At 47.7% G+C, this 15,550-nt stretch overlaps 1 long non-coding RNA gene across 1 annotated transcript; it reads right to left on the reverse strand.

The window, feature by feature from the left end:
- Positions 1 to 8,372: 8,372 nt before the first annotated feature.
- On the reverse strand, positions 8,373 to 14,804 carry LOC123107068 (uncharacterized). Its single transcript, XR_006451583.1, has 5 exons — positions 14,695 to 14,804; positions 14,545 to 14,608; positions 12,328 to 12,332; positions 9,025 to 9,027; positions 8,373 to 8,383 (listed from the first exon to the last, which is right to left on the reverse strand). It is a non-coding gene; the product is annotated as an uncharacterized lncRNA (long non-coding RNA).
- Between the last annotated feature and the right edge of the window lie 746 nt (positions 14,805 to 15,550).

A 15,550-nucleotide genomic window follows, 5' to 3' on the forward strand; every position in this document is an offset into this window, starting at 1 on the left:
AAGGTAAAACACAAAATGACCGACGCATGCTTTGACGAGAACATGTCATTCTGGCACGAACGTCTTCCCAAGGGGAACAAGTGCCCGACCAGTTTCAAGGAGGCGAAGAAAATCGTGTGTCCTATGGATTTACCGCACGTGAAATACCATGTGTGCATGAACAATTGCATCATTTATCGGGACGAGCATGCGGAGTCTATCGTATGTCCAGTGTGCAGCGTCACTCGATACAAGAAGAGGAAGAGAGCTCCTCGAAAAGTGGTGTGGTACTTTCCGATCACTCCTCGTCTACAGCGGTATTTCGCGGACCCTAAGGTAGAAAAGCTCCTGTGTTGGCACACGGATAGGGAGGAGAAGAAGCGGGAAGATGATGGAAATGATCCGGAGATAAATAAAAAAGACAAGATGCTGAGTCACCCTAAGGATGCGAGCCAGTGGCAAGCGTTGAACTTCGAAGACCCAGAATTTGGGAACAATCCAAGGAACATCGTGCTGGGCGTGAGCACCGATGGAGTCAATCCGTTTGGCAGCCAGACAAGCACACATTGCACCTGGCCTGTGTTTGTGTGGATGTACAACCTTCCCCCCTGGTTGTGCATGAAGAGGAAGTACATTCACATGAGTATGCTAATTGAAGGGCAGAAACAACCAGGGAACGACATCAATCTGTATCTAGGGCTGCTGAAAGAGGAGCTAGACACGCTGTGGAAAACGCCAGCCAATACGTGGGACGCCGCAGAGAAAGAATATTTCCCTATGAGAGCCGCACTGCTCACGACGGTGCACGACTATCTCGGTTACGGATATCTCGCGAGGCAGGTGGTCCACGGATTTTCTAGATGCGTCAGGTGCATGGATGACACAACGTATCACCAGCTAGATAGAGATCCTGGGTCTTCGAAAACCGTGTTCATGGGACATCGAAGGTGGCTTCGCGACGATGACCTGTGGAGAAAACGCAAGGATCTGTTCGATGGTGAAACCGAACCCTGAAGATGCACGCGTACGAGGAGCGGCGAGGAAATAGACGAGCTATTGAAAAATTGGAAAGATTGCCCACTGCCGGGAAAGAAGCAAAAGGCGCCAGAGCCGGGAAAGAAGCGAAAGGTGCCAGAGCCGCTGCCGAAGGTATGGAAAACGAGGTCTGCCCGCGATCCCCCTCCATCTCGATCTCGATCCCCCCCCCCCCCGCAACCTCCCCCGCTAGCTCCACCGCCCCGACGACCCACCGCACCCTCCCCCGCTCCACCACCGCCGCTGACCCACCGCACCCTCCCCGGCCCGCTCCACCACCGCCGAACACCCCCCGCACCCTCCTCCGCTAGCTGCACCACCGACGACGACCCACCGCACCCTCCCTCGCTCCACCGCCGCCGCCGACCCACCGCACCCTCCCCGGCCCGCTCCACCGCCGCCGAGCACCCCCATTTGATGATATTTTTTCACATTCATAAAAAACATATTACTATTTTTATAAAAAATATTAAAAAATAGCAACAAAAATAATAATAATAAAACATACTAATGGTGCACCGCTCGTGTAGTGCGCCATTGCTATCTAAAAAAACATTATAATGGCGCACCGCTCTGGTAGTGCGCCATTGCTATATAAAAAACATTCTAATGGCGCACCGCTCTGGGGTGCGCCATTGCTATCTAGAAAAAACATTCTTATGGCGCACCGCTCGGGGGTGCACCATTAGTAATCTTCCCCCCTAGCTCTACCTAGCCCGACCCCTTCGTCCCCCCCTCTCGCCAGATCCAGCCCCCCCCCCCCCGGCGCGCTGCCCCGATCCATGTCGCCGCCACCCCTACGTGCGCCGCCACCCCCGCGCCCACGCGCCCCCACCACTGCAGCTCCGCCATAGCCGACGCCTCCGCGACCTCGCCGTCGCCGACAGCCTCCCCGTGTCGGCCCCTGCCCTGCGCCGTCTCTACCTCAGTCCGAGCACGGGGTGCAGGACGACGACCGTGGCCGCCGGCCTCTCCATGACCAACCGAGGCGCCCATGAGGCCTCCCCGACGACCAATCGAGCCATCCCTTCAACGCCGCCGCCGCCGACCCCAACCGCGACCCCAACCCCTCCGGTGACCGGTCGTCCCGCCCAGGTACCTCTCCTCCTTCCTCCTTCCTCCCTCTCCACCCTTCCTTCCCATTCCATCCCTCCCTCCCCTCGACCGTGTCTGTTATCTTCTGATGATATTTGATAGCTTATGGATAGAAATGCATATTTCAGTGTTTATAGCTATTAACACTTGCAAGTTACTGCACTGCTAGCTAAATTCTGGTTAGTAAGTCTATATCCGCCTCCTGCTGAAATTTGGTGATGTGTGTGGCTGTCTAAGTACCTACACAAAATTCCCCATGGAGAAAATGATATAGCTCCTCCTACAACATGTATAGATCAATCAGTTTAGTTCTAGTGCTGCTAGACTTTTGCACCATACAAAAATGTACTAGTAGTTGAAAATCTTTACTGGAGAGAGCTTCATAAGTAGAAGGTTCCAAAGAATATAAACCAGTACTAGCACACTAGCACAGTAGTATTGCCACCTCCCAGTAAACAGCAGGGTCTCTGGTCAGCAATGTAGTTAATTAGTCAGGGCCTGAAAGCCTGCAAATGCATGTACACACAGGTAGGGAATGTAAGATGAAGCATGTACTTTACCAACTAATCTAATGGGCTGGCACAAAGTGAAAACCAAAACAATAGTTAATCAAGCAGAGGTAGATTAGATTAGATGGCAAAAAGCATAAATGTCCCTACCTATCCATTTTTTTCTCAAGTTGAGCTGCTAAGTTTCAGATGTTCAATGATGTTGTAGGAAAAAATTGGATGAAGAAAGATGTGTGTGGCTGTCTGAGAGAAGTATTTGCACAAACAAATTATAATTAATGTGTTGATGAAATTTTGGGTTTTCAAATTGGAACCAAAAACCAACCCATACCTTTAGACTCTTTTGGAATTTCCATAACATTTTTTTGTTTGTTCCCTTTCACTGTTTGGGGACTTTTGACTTCAGAATGAACCTTACTAAGATTCAATTAAGACTAATTAACTGCATTTGATGTCACTATATTCTCTGAATAACTTCAGTTATGATCTATACTAGAAAACTTCAGTTAACACTCATTTTTCAATTAACTCCTTACAGTTCAGATCATATTTCGATTGTCAATAATAGTGGACTTTTAAGGCTTTCTTAGAGGCAATACTAGTGGATTTTAGGCTTTTTACAGGCAATAATAGTGGAATTTTAGTATTTTTTTGGAGGAGTGTGTTTCATGCTGGCCTATAGTGATGAATTAGTCAGACGATTGTGCCTTAGGATTGTGCCAAAGTTATCCATTGTATCTATTTGCTTGTCCTTCAAATAGGGGCAAGACTGTTACAGAAAAATTACTTGCAAGCATATTGTGATTTACTTGCAAGCATATTGTGCCTTAGTTACAGAAAAATTACTTGCAAGCATATTGTAACTATTTTCACTCTGTCCTGAAGGTTTTTGACTACAGAATCTGTGGTGACCCACACCCTGTTGGTTCACACTCATTGAGTTCGCTCATGAAGGTATTATATGTTCACATGGTACATTTATGTTTTCCAGCAGTTAATTGATGGTTTGATACATGATACATTTCATGCATAGGGTGCTAGAGCTGCACTTAACTTGCTAAAATCATCCCCTTGTTCTTACTGGTTATAGAAATTCATTGCTTGTCCTATGTTTTCTGTCAGGGTATTGTTCAGGAAGCTTGCTTGAGTTTGTGTCCTTTAATTTGTAAATCTACAGTTCTAGCCACATTTAGGATAAGTTGTTGTATATACTGTCAGTAACTTGCAAAGATGATGATCATCTTTTACAGAAAACAATTTTTGTAACCACGTCAGTAACTTTGCTAGTTTGCTGGGTTTTGCCTCCGACCATTGTGTCGTGATGAATTTGCAGGTACCCCAAGAGGCCCTTGAGTTTGCTGGAATGTCGATTAACTTCCGTTCCGGCAAATTCGGGTACTCCATATGTCCTATTTTCAGCAAAGGTCATGCTGAAATTTTCTGTGAATTTTAGCACGACATTGCTAAAAAATAGGACATATGGGGTACTTGTGACTAATGCATGGGCCGGGGTCTTAGTACTTAATTAAGTAGGATCAACTTCCCCTTTATTCTTGCTGCATGAAACCATAGGTTTTAGGGTGCCTCGGTGTCGATAAGAACCTAAATGATGAAAGCTTAGGCTTTTAGGGTGCTTTGGCGTCGACAAACCCTAAATGATAAAACCTTGGCTTTTAGGGTGCCTCGGTGTCGATAAGAACCTAAATGATGAAAGCTTAGGCTTTTAGGGTGCCTCGGCGTCGACAAACCCTAAATGATAAAAGCTTGGCTTTTAGGGTGCCTCGATGTCGATAAGAACCTAAATGATGAAAGCTTAGGATTTTAGGGTGCCTCAACATCGACAAACCCTAAATGATAAAACCATGGCTTTTAGGTTGCCTCGGTGTCGATAAGAACCTAAATGATGAAAGCTTAGGCTTTTAGGGTGCCTCAGCGTCAACAAACCCTAAATGATAAAAGCTTAGCTTTTAGGATGCCTCGGTGTCGACAAAACCTAAATGATGAGACCATGATCTTGTTCCTTGACAATAAACAACTTTTTGACCAAACAGTTTTCCTATTTAGAGTGAAACATGGCCCACAACGATGAGGCCGGCGGTTCGGGCGGCAAGCAATTCTAGGAGCTGTCCCAGGAGATGGAGGAAGAACCTCACCGCTATGAGGACGCCGCGGAAGACACCAATCCTGACTACACAACCCATAGTGGCGTCGGGGATGACACCACTGATGGTGCCGCCGAGGATGCCACCACTCTGCCGCCGAGGATGCCACCACTGATGATGGCAGCGCACGCACAGATGGCAGCCAACCGAAGAGGCAACGGAAAGACCGGTGCCCGAACACGCTCCGCACCGTCAAGGAGGAATTTACTCAAGTGGACTCCAATGGGAATCCAACGAAGCCCAAACAAATAGTCAAGGGGTACTCGGTTCAGCTCGGGTGCATTCTTCGGAGCACCATCTCGATCAACACCGAGAACCTAAGGCATAAGGACTGAGGGAATTTGCGCCACCTCCTCTTCACGAAGCTGCACGAACGATACAAGTTCCCCGCTGAATTTGAAAACACACGCCTCTCAGGGAATAAAGTGAACAGTGCCGCCCTCATGAGGATGAGCACAACCCTGTCTACTTGGAAAAGCGCGGTGAAGAGAATGATTGACAAAGGTGATAGTTATGAGAAGATCAAGGCGAAAAATCCTTCGATCAACAAAGATGACTACAAGGAGTTCAAGATCAAGTGCGAGAGCAGCGCAACCTCCGAATCAAGTCAGTGGGGGAAAGAAATGCGGGAGTTGAACTTAGGGGAACACAAACTCGGTCCCAGTGGTTACAGAGTGGCGGAGCCTATATGGGACAAGGAGGACGCGGAGCATGCTGAGCAAGGCCTACCGCCCCGCTTCGAGAAATACCGTGACAAGCAGACCCGGAACTATGTCAGGGCCCAGTACAAGGAGGACCCGATAACAAAGGAGCTTACCACAGATCCGAAGACCAGGGCGCTTGAGCTTGTTCTGGCGCAGGAGACTGAAAGCAGTAGCGCGGGGTCGTCTCAGAGCACCCCTTGGGACAACACTCTAAATAGGGTGTTCAACATAATGAAAAACAAGGATAAGCTCAGTAAACCATCGTCAGCTGGTCGTGTGTCCGGCAAAGGCTTGTCCACAAAATGGTCGTCATACTATAACGCTGGTGGGCGAAAGGAGAGAAAGACGAGCTCGGAAAGCCAGTCGCGCGAGGTTCAAGAACTCAAGGCACAAGTGGCATGGATTCCGGAGATTGTCCAAGAGCAGGTGCAACAACAACTGGGATCGACGCTCACCGGAATTATGCCTACCTTGATTCATGGGCTGACGACGTGGATTGCGAGCGGCCAACAGGGGCCGCCCCCAATTCCCAGCTTCATGACAAGCAACTCGCACAACGCGCAGGCGGTGCCATTGGTGTCTCCGGCGGAGGCGGTATTGGTGTCTCCGACGCCGGCACGGGCATTGGAGCTTAATGCACCCGGGTGTACACCGGCCGGCACCTCGGCAGTAAGCGGCCCCTCCGTCAGTTGCACGCCCGCCGTTGGCGGTGCCTCGACATTAGCCAAGCTCGACGCCATCATCACGGTAACTAATTAAGCCTCTCGGCCGAGGACTTCATCTCCTTGCCTTTGACTGGGCATCCCTGACACCCTACATGTTTTCGCAGGGCGCCGCCGACGTTCCGTGCACTCTCCTGCACTTCGTGAATGATGAGTTGGTCGATGTCGCCAAGGGCAAAATCGTTCAACCGGGCAACCCCGTGTTCCACGGTAATCCGATGCCACCCACCGTGTATAGGGTTCAAATGGTTCGGGTGCTGCCAGGTTGCGACTAGTTGTTACCTCTGATTTGACCCGCCGGGGCCGACGAAGATGATCTGATGACCCTCAACGCCTGCCTAAGCTGGCCCCTGCTTTGGCCGAAGAGCCAGATTCGTTTGGGGGCAGGGGACACCACCCCGAAGACAACACCGCCAGTCGTACCGGCGCCAAGCCATGGCAAGAACGCTACAATGCTACAGGACATGCCAGACATCCCTATGGCACAGGATCCGAACATGCATATGGCACAGGATCCGGACGACGATGACAACGACGATGATACATTTACCAACATCGATAAGTACTTTGCCGAACATGGGTACGATGAGGAATTCTTGGGGCCTCCTTCTCAAGAACCCAACCCTACAAAAGACGATCGCGATCTAGCTGGTACCACGGAGAAACCCAATTGCAACAGGCGTCATCTGGCATTCAGTTCTCAGGAGACGCCTCCAGCTGCGGACTTCACTGAGCCTCAGATAGCCGAGGTGCGAAATATTATCAGCCCCAACACACTCAAGAAGGCGGTCTGTGAGCAGAACTCGGTCCCATTACAACATAAGAAGAAGGGACGGAAAAGAAAGAGCAACAAGGGTGCGAGCCAGCCGGCACCGAGTATGATCCGTGCTCAGGACTGGCCACCTTCACCTAAGGATATCTCGAGGAGGGTGCATGTGGCGGGTAGGCCAATGCTACCGACTAATATGCTCAATGTTGCAACCAGTGCTATGCGGAGTCTGCATGACAATGTTCTTTCTTTGGAGAAGCGGCGTCTCAGAGAGAATGACATGGCATACCCGGTTTTCGTGGCCAAGGTGCCAAAGGGCAAGGGCTTTGTGGATAACGCCATCGGGGGTACGATCGTCCTGCGGTTTGATGACATCTTCGCTATGTTTAGCCTTCATCCGCCGCACTACACATTTGTTCAGCTATTTTCGCTGAGTACGGAGATGCGGATCATTAGAGACAAGACACCGGATATCGTGATAGTCGACCCCTTCTACATGCGTGCCAAGATCTTGGCCAGCGCTAGGGACCAGCAAGTCGCGAGTTCTTACCTCGAAGGCGTCATTCTGGCAAACCTAGATAAGGATAACTTCCTCGTGCCTTACTTTCCCGAGTAAGTCGTCCCCTCAACCGCCCCGTAACATATGATTTCTTAGATTTTGATCGTTTTTTTTCATTCCGTGTTTTGTGCAGTGACACACATTGCACACTCATCCTCTTAAGCCTGAAATATTCCATGGCCACGTATTTCGACTTGGACCGTCTGTCGAAGAAAGACTACACAAATATCAAGAAATTTCTTGATGATGTTCTCCCCGGCTACACCAAATCTGGAGGCACCTTCAACCGAGCAGTTCGTAAGTACGACAAGCACGTGTTCGCCCATAATACGACGTTCTGTTGCATCAAGCAGCCGCCTGGTGTTCAGAAGGATGCCTACTACGCCCTCCATCACATGCGGGCGATCGTACGGGACCATAATCACCTTCTGCTACCAAATAATCTCAAAGATTGGGCCGCGAGCTTGTCGGCAATCCAGGACGCGGACATCAGACAAGAATTCTTTCGCATCCAGTCGGAGTTTGCGGAAATCATCCACCAAGATGTCCTTCGTACCTCGGGGCAGTTCAACCTCAGAAATCAACCGTCCAACAGTGAGATAGACACAACGCTACAAATGCAGGCTGACAATGCTCGTGATTTCATGACCATCATGATAGACGGCGGCTTCATCCACGCTCCGGTCCCTTGAGTCGAGTCCAAAGTAGTGATGCTATGTGTAGTTCTGAAACATCGATTGGCTCATGTTGTAATTAAACTTTAATGAACTTGTATGTCTCTTTGGTTTGGACAGTCGTTCAACTTAGATGTAATCGATGCTATTAATGTCTTGCTTTTCTCTTCCGATCCTTTTGTTGCATACATATATATTGCTTATGTATTGTATGTGAATTGCTACTAACGTTTTGTTTGGCTAGTGCATAGAGATGCCGTCGTATGTTGTGTACAAGGGTAAGGTTCCCGGAGTCTACGACGACTGGGAGGAGTGTCGGAGGCAGGTTCACCATTTCAGCGGTAACAGTTACAAAGGGTACACCACTAGGGCAGAGGCAGAATCTAGATACGCGCGCTATCTAGCGGGAGAGAGGAGGGAGCGTTGGAGGAACTGGATGAAGATCAGTTTCATTGTGATTATACTCATCGTGATGACCGCAGCTCTCTTCTATGCGATGGTAGTTTAGATGATCGATATCGACTTGTAATGTGAAGACAAACTCGCTACTCGCGGTCTCGAGACTTGTAATGTTCTATCTTTGTTCGGTCTTTTGAATTTGGAGACTAATATGATGATTTGTATTCAGAGACTAATCTTCTATTGTATTCGATGAGTCTACTGTTGTTGTGTGGTGTTGTCTAAATTCTATCCAATAATATATTTTGTAACCGATGAAAAAATCAGAAAAGAAAAAAATCCCTAATAATCATACTAGTGGCGCACCACTCAAGACACTAATGGCGCACTATAAAAATGAAACTAATGGCGCATCACTCACTAGTGCACCATTAGTATGCCAAAGCACATGGGTACATATGGCCCCCAGGGAGGCATTCTAATGGCGCACTGTTGGCTATACTAATGGCGCACTGCGTGGTGCACCATTGGTACACCAGATACTAATGGCGCACTAGTGGTGCGCCATTAGTATTTAATTCTAATGGCGTGGTACTTGTGGCGCGCCAGTAGTGTGTCATTAGTAGGCAAAACTGGTGCGCCACTAGCATGCCTTTTCCTAGTAGTGAGGGGGTGAGCCAAATAAATCTAATATAGCATTATAAGAATCAAAAGTATGGCTACCCAAAAAGTTCCCTCCGGTAATAGTATCAAGAACATAACGGTGCCAAGGAGTAATGCCTACATAAAAATTGCGAAGGAGAACGGAAGTAGATTGCTTCCTAGTAGATCTATTTTGAGCATTGCAAATTCTATACCAAGCATATTTTAGATTTTCTCCCTCCCTTTGCTTAAAATTTAGAATTTCATTCTCGGGAGACAACGGAGAAGATAAGGGACTAGCCATAACGACAAGCAAACAATCTAACACACAAGCAAACAAAAAGCAAGCGGGTAAAAAGAGGCAAATAGAGAGGGAGGATAGAGAGAGAGGGCGAATAAAACGGCAAGGGTGAAGTGGGGGAGGGGAAAACGAGAGGCAAATGGAAAATAATGTAATGCGAGAGATAAGGGTATGTGATGGGTACTTGGTATGTTGACTTTTGCGTAGACCTCCCCGGCAGCGGCGCCAGAAATCCTTCTTGCTACCTCTTGAGCACTGCGTTGGTTTTCCCTGAAGAGGAAGGGATGATGCAGCAAAGTAGCGTACATATTTCCCTCAGTTTTTGAGAACCAAGGTATCAATCCAGTAGGAGGCTATGCGCGAGTCGCTCGTACCTGTAGAAAACAAATAAATCCTGCAACCAACGCAAATAGGGGTTGCCAATCCCTATAAGGCCACTTACGGGAGTGAGATCTGATAGATATGATAACATAATATTTTTGGTATTTTTATGATAAAGATGCAAAGTAAAATAAAGGCAAAATAAATAGCAAAGGAAATAACTAAGTAATATGAGATTAATATGTAAAGATAGACCCGGGGGCCATAGGTTTCACTAGTGGCTTCTCTCGAGAGCATAAGTACTCTACGGTGGGTGAACAAATTACTGTTGGAGCAATTGACAGAATTGAGCATAGTTATGAGAATATCTAGGTATGATCATGTATATAGGCATCACGTCCGAGACAAGTAGACCGACTCCTGCCTGCAGCTACTACTATTACTCCACTCATCGACCGCTATCGAGCATGCATCTAGAGTATTAAGTTAAAAATAGAGTAACGCCTTAAGCAAGATGACATGATGTAGAGGGATGGACTCATGCAATATGAAGAAAACCCCATCTTGTTATCCTCGATGGCAACAATACAATACGTGCCTTGCTGCCCCTACTGTCACTGGGAAAGGACACCGCAAGATTGAACCCAAAGCTAAGCACTTCTCTCATTGCAAGAAAGATCAATCTAGTACGCCAAACCAAACTAATAATTCGGAGAGGCTATGGTGTTGATGTAGAAGTCCTCCATGATCGATGCCCCCTTCGGTGGAGCTCCGGAACAGGCCCTAAATGGGATCTCATGGATACAGAAAGTTATGGCGGTGGAATTAAGGTTTTGGCTCCATATCTGATCATTTGGGGGTACGTAGGTATATATAGGAGGAAGGAGTACGTCGGTGGAGCAACAGGGGGCCCACGAGGGTGGTGGGCACGCCTGGGGTAGGCAGGCGCGCCCCCTACCTCGTGGCCTCCTCTTTTCTTTCTCTACGTAGGGTCCAAGTCTCCCGGGTCTTGTTCGTTGAGAAAATCATGTTCCCGAAGGTTTCATTCCGTTTGGACTCCGTTTGATATTCCTTTTCTTCGAAACCCTAAAACAGGCAAAAACAGCAATTCTGGGCTGGGCCTCCGGTTAATAGGTTAGTCCCAAAAATAATATAGAAGTGGATAATAAAGCCCAATAATGTCCAAAACAGTAGATAATATAGCATGGAGCAATCAAAAATTATAGATACGTTGGAGACGTATCACCATGGTATAAATTTTGTCCCATTTGGGGCAGGTTTGGGTATATGCTTCTCACAAACTGGAGCTTCTCACAACAAGCATGATGGTTTTCGATAGGGAACGTCCCACCTTTGGGGATGAAACGATATCCATTGCCCCTTATTGCTTCCAAATTTTTTTCTCGTGTAAACATAGAAGAACAGGAGTGTTGTGTGGATTTTTTAGATTTTTCGGGGTTCGTTTGGACATTTTTTATGCATTAAATGTGTTTTCAATGCATTTATGTGCATAATTCAAATTGAACCACATGCACATGCTCCAATGCATATAAATTGGTTAAAAATCAAATATGTGTCCTTGGGTGCATGCTTAGGTCCCATGCAAGAAATGGGAATGAATTTCAAACACTAGGGCACCGTTGATTGCTGACAAAACATTGAGATGCCTGGTTTTAAAATTCTAGTAAATCCAAAACTCATCTGAAATTCATGAAACCTGGCATGCTATCATGGAGCGGCATCAACATGCCATGGTACAAATTTTGTCCCATTTGGGGCTAGTTTGGGTATGCTTCTCACAACAAGCATGATGGTTTTTGATAGGGAACGACCCACCACTACAAGAAATATGTCAACTTGTGACCACCACTATTGGTCATTGAAAGGTCACAAATTTCCATTTGCGACCTTTTTGTGACCAAAAACAGAAGGTCAAAAGCTGGCGGTCATAAACTGACTATAGCGACCTTTCTTCTGGAATGGTCAAAGACGTTTACGACCAAAATATGTCCACTATGGTGTTTTGGTCATTAGCAACCTCCCCAGGCCACGTAGGCATCCAGCGTGGCAAGATGATGTGGCACAAGATTCAGCCCGGTCCAATTCAGTTTTCTACATGGGCCTAGCCCATTAATTCAGCCTTTCTATATTTTTTTCTGTCAATTTTTGGTCGACTTCATGGGCCTGGCCCAACATTGCAGCCTTTTTTATTATTGGGCCTTGGCCTTTTCATCTAAATAATTATAATTTCCTTTTTTTATTAAATGGGTCCACCAGTCAGATGGGTCCCAGTTGTCAGGTTTGGGTCTGGTAAGTGAGTCCCATCTATCAGGCTCATATTCTTCATATTTCAACTAGTATTTAACTTGGCAGACAAAAGCACACATTATACTTCAAATAAGAGCAACCAGATCACGTTGCCAATACATATGACCATGTGTAATACAGTACTTTACAAGATCTACATGTGTAACGAGCTCTACAAGTGTGATACAATACTGCTTTACAAGAAAATGATGACATGCCGGACTCGCTGGACAACCATAGTCAAGGCTGGGAACAAACAAAACGGCAACATGGCTTCCTCTATCAGGGCTGTCGGTGCTGCTCCTTCCCCGCTGCCCCCGCACAGGTGAATTTCCTGCACAAGTGAAATTGGACTGAATCTGTAAACTTGTTTATACTCCTGGACTGTGTTTGGAATGAATTTGGAGTACAAGTAAACCAAAACAATATCTGGACTGTGTTTGGACTAAATTTGGAGTACTCCTTGACTGAATTTGGACTGAATTTAACTGAAACAATGATCAGGACAATGAACAGTACACAAAACATTATAGTCCAGAACCATATGTGACGGACGGTACCCCAACATTACACAAAGGATGGTCAATGATCAAGACTAGTGTGCAATGATATATACCTTTGGTGACCGGGCTAGAATAATGGACCATAGCCTGAGGATCACGACGTTCGTCATCTTGACGTACTCGTGCACCTTCTTCATGATGTGTTGTGCCTCCACTATACTCTCCATCGTCATCTTGTCCGAGGACTTGTCGATGATCACCTCTGAGCATATCTCACCTATCTTTCTCTGCTTGGCCCGGACCATCGCGCCCACTGCTAGTAGCAAGGATGCTGCCAGTGCATAACCGACCAACTCGCTGCAATAGAAAAGATGAAACTTGCATATTATTCCAAGTCCCATTTTTAACTTGAGTACACACAAATATGTAACCAGGATTCAATGAAAATGATGCTTATAATCTTAATGATGCACTAAGCAGACTAACGGAAATATATATGGGAGGTATTCAGAAACATGTTTAATGGAAATATCCAGCTTGGAGATATTCAGAAGCATGATACTCCTAATCATGTACTTATGCTGAGAATATTTATGCTTGCATGTTCAGAATATATACTCTGCTCAGCTTTACTAAGAAATATTGCTAAATCTTGACAAGTTAAATCTTGTTCGGTCTTGTTAAATACTCCAAGCAACTAATTCTACTGCGACTGCATATTGAGTATAGTTACTCCAAGCAACTCTCTCGGACAAGTACTAACTAGAAAGAGCACCATGGGGACGGGGAGGGTTGGATGGAAATCTCACCAGGATGAGGTCGAAGATGAACCAGGAGGTGCCGAAGAGGAACACGAACAGGGACAGTAGGAACGGCATGAACTCCAGCCCTCTTCGACCAACCTCTGCACAAGCACAACCACACGCATGTCTCATGATTCAGTAGTCAGCGCGTACACCAAACTGTTGACTGTGGATTTCAGAAATGTGTGTGTGCGTACCGTGAAGACGGCGATCCATGAAGTTGATCGTGACGTTGACGCAGGGCACGGCGATGGCGCCAAGCCGCGATGCCGCCACCGAGGACGACGAGGGAGAGGACCAGGACCCCCGCTCGTAGTCGGTGGTGGCGACCAGGAACATACAAAGAGTACAAGAACAAACAAAGCTCATGGTTACACTTAATTCACATTTTCTAACTCTCTTTTTACATGTATAAGATGCTAGAAATAAGATGTAGAGTTTTCAAAAAATAATCAACATACTTGCATTTTGTAGTGCTACTGTGTGCACTGGACAACAATCATTTATGGACTTAATTAAAACACTTGTAACATAACAGAAGCAGGGTGAACAGGGTACCGCATTTGATACCAACTGAGAACACTTATTACATAACAAGACAAGAGCAAAGTGAACTTAGTGTCGCAGTGTTGTTTAAGAGAGCGGCTCGTTCAATTTAAATTCACACCGAATGAGGCCAGAACCAACTTACATGATCTGGTATAAATCTACCAAATACCCTATTTCAGCAACATCACAGAACACACGAACTAAACCTAACATACAAGTGAGGTCACGACCAATATACATGACCTAGTAAGGAACCAAGGACCTTCAGTAGAAACCACCAAAACCTCGGCACGATCCACAGAAACAATATTATTCTACCGTTTGGTTAAAGCTAGAACACTGCGATGTTGCATACATCTCCCTATGCAGCAACTAAAATCAAGTGTCTTCACCATACACAAGACCAACACGGTACCAAAAATGATCTATTGCACAACCACAGCAGTTAGTACCAGCCAGCACAGTTAAAGTTGCATCCACACATCATGGCAACTGGAGAGAAGTGATATACCTCGTTGATGGCGAGCATCTGGCCGTTGGCCTTCTTCACCTTCTTGAGCTTCCTCAGGAAGTACCTGCACGCAAACAACCAAACAATCAAACACATAAGCCCGACGAAACCAGCACGCGAGGAAGATCGATGTCGGGGGAGGAGACTGACCAGAACTTGGACTTGGCGTGGACCTCGTTGGTGGCCCAGAGCTTCATGCGGTAGATCTTGGGCTGCTCATCGCCGGGGGTCGGCAACGCGCGACCCACCACCTAGTACTGGTGGAACTGCACGCAAACACAGAGAGGTCAGCCACGATGGGGGTAAGATCGACGGCGCGGCGGATCTAGAGGACTAGGGGAGGATGGCGGGGCGGGGAAGAGAGAGAGAGAGGGAGGAGGAGCTTACCCTGTGGGCGACCATTCTGGCGAGCTCTTGAGACCAGAGTGCGGGGTGGCGAGCGCGGGGCGGCAAAGCGAGAGGCGAGGTTGGATACGTAGTGCTGGAGGAAGGAGGAGGCGGCGGCGAGGGGGTGGGAGGCGGGGAGGGGGAGGGGCACCGCTGAACTATATCGACGCCGCGGACGACGACGAGCACTCCCCTCCACCTCCGCCCCTGAAGCTCATCTCCATGCCTCCTCCCTGGTCACCGATGCCTTGCGCGCCGGAGATGGCTGCCGGCCTAGATGGCGGCGACGGAGAGGGAGTTCGGTGAGTGGGTGGGGAGAGGGAGTGGGTGGATCTGGCCGCCGGTTGAGGGGAGAGGTGGGGGAGCGGCAGCGGAGAAGGGGGATCCGACGGGTTGTGGCGCAGGTTGAGGTACGGGTGTAGGGTTAGGGAAGGGAGGTGGCTTGGGGGTGGTGATGCGGTGGGGAAGGAAGGGTCGGGGTGGCGATGCGCGAGGATGGGCGCGGGGAGGCCATGGATGCGGGGAGGTCGCCGCCGGCTGGTGGGATCGGGGAGGGGGATCTGAGGGGGACGAGGGGAGAGGAAGAAAGAAAGAAAGAAAGAAAGAAAGAAACAAAGAA

This window comes from Triticum aestivum, chromosome 5A (assembly GCF_018294505.1).
Source record: "Triticum aestivum cultivar Chinese Spring chromosome 5A, IWGSC CS RefSeq v2.1, whole genome shotgun sequence".
Classification (NCBI taxonomy): Eukaryota; Viridiplantae; Streptophyta; class Magnoliopsida; order Poales; family Poaceae; genus Triticum; species Triticum aestivum.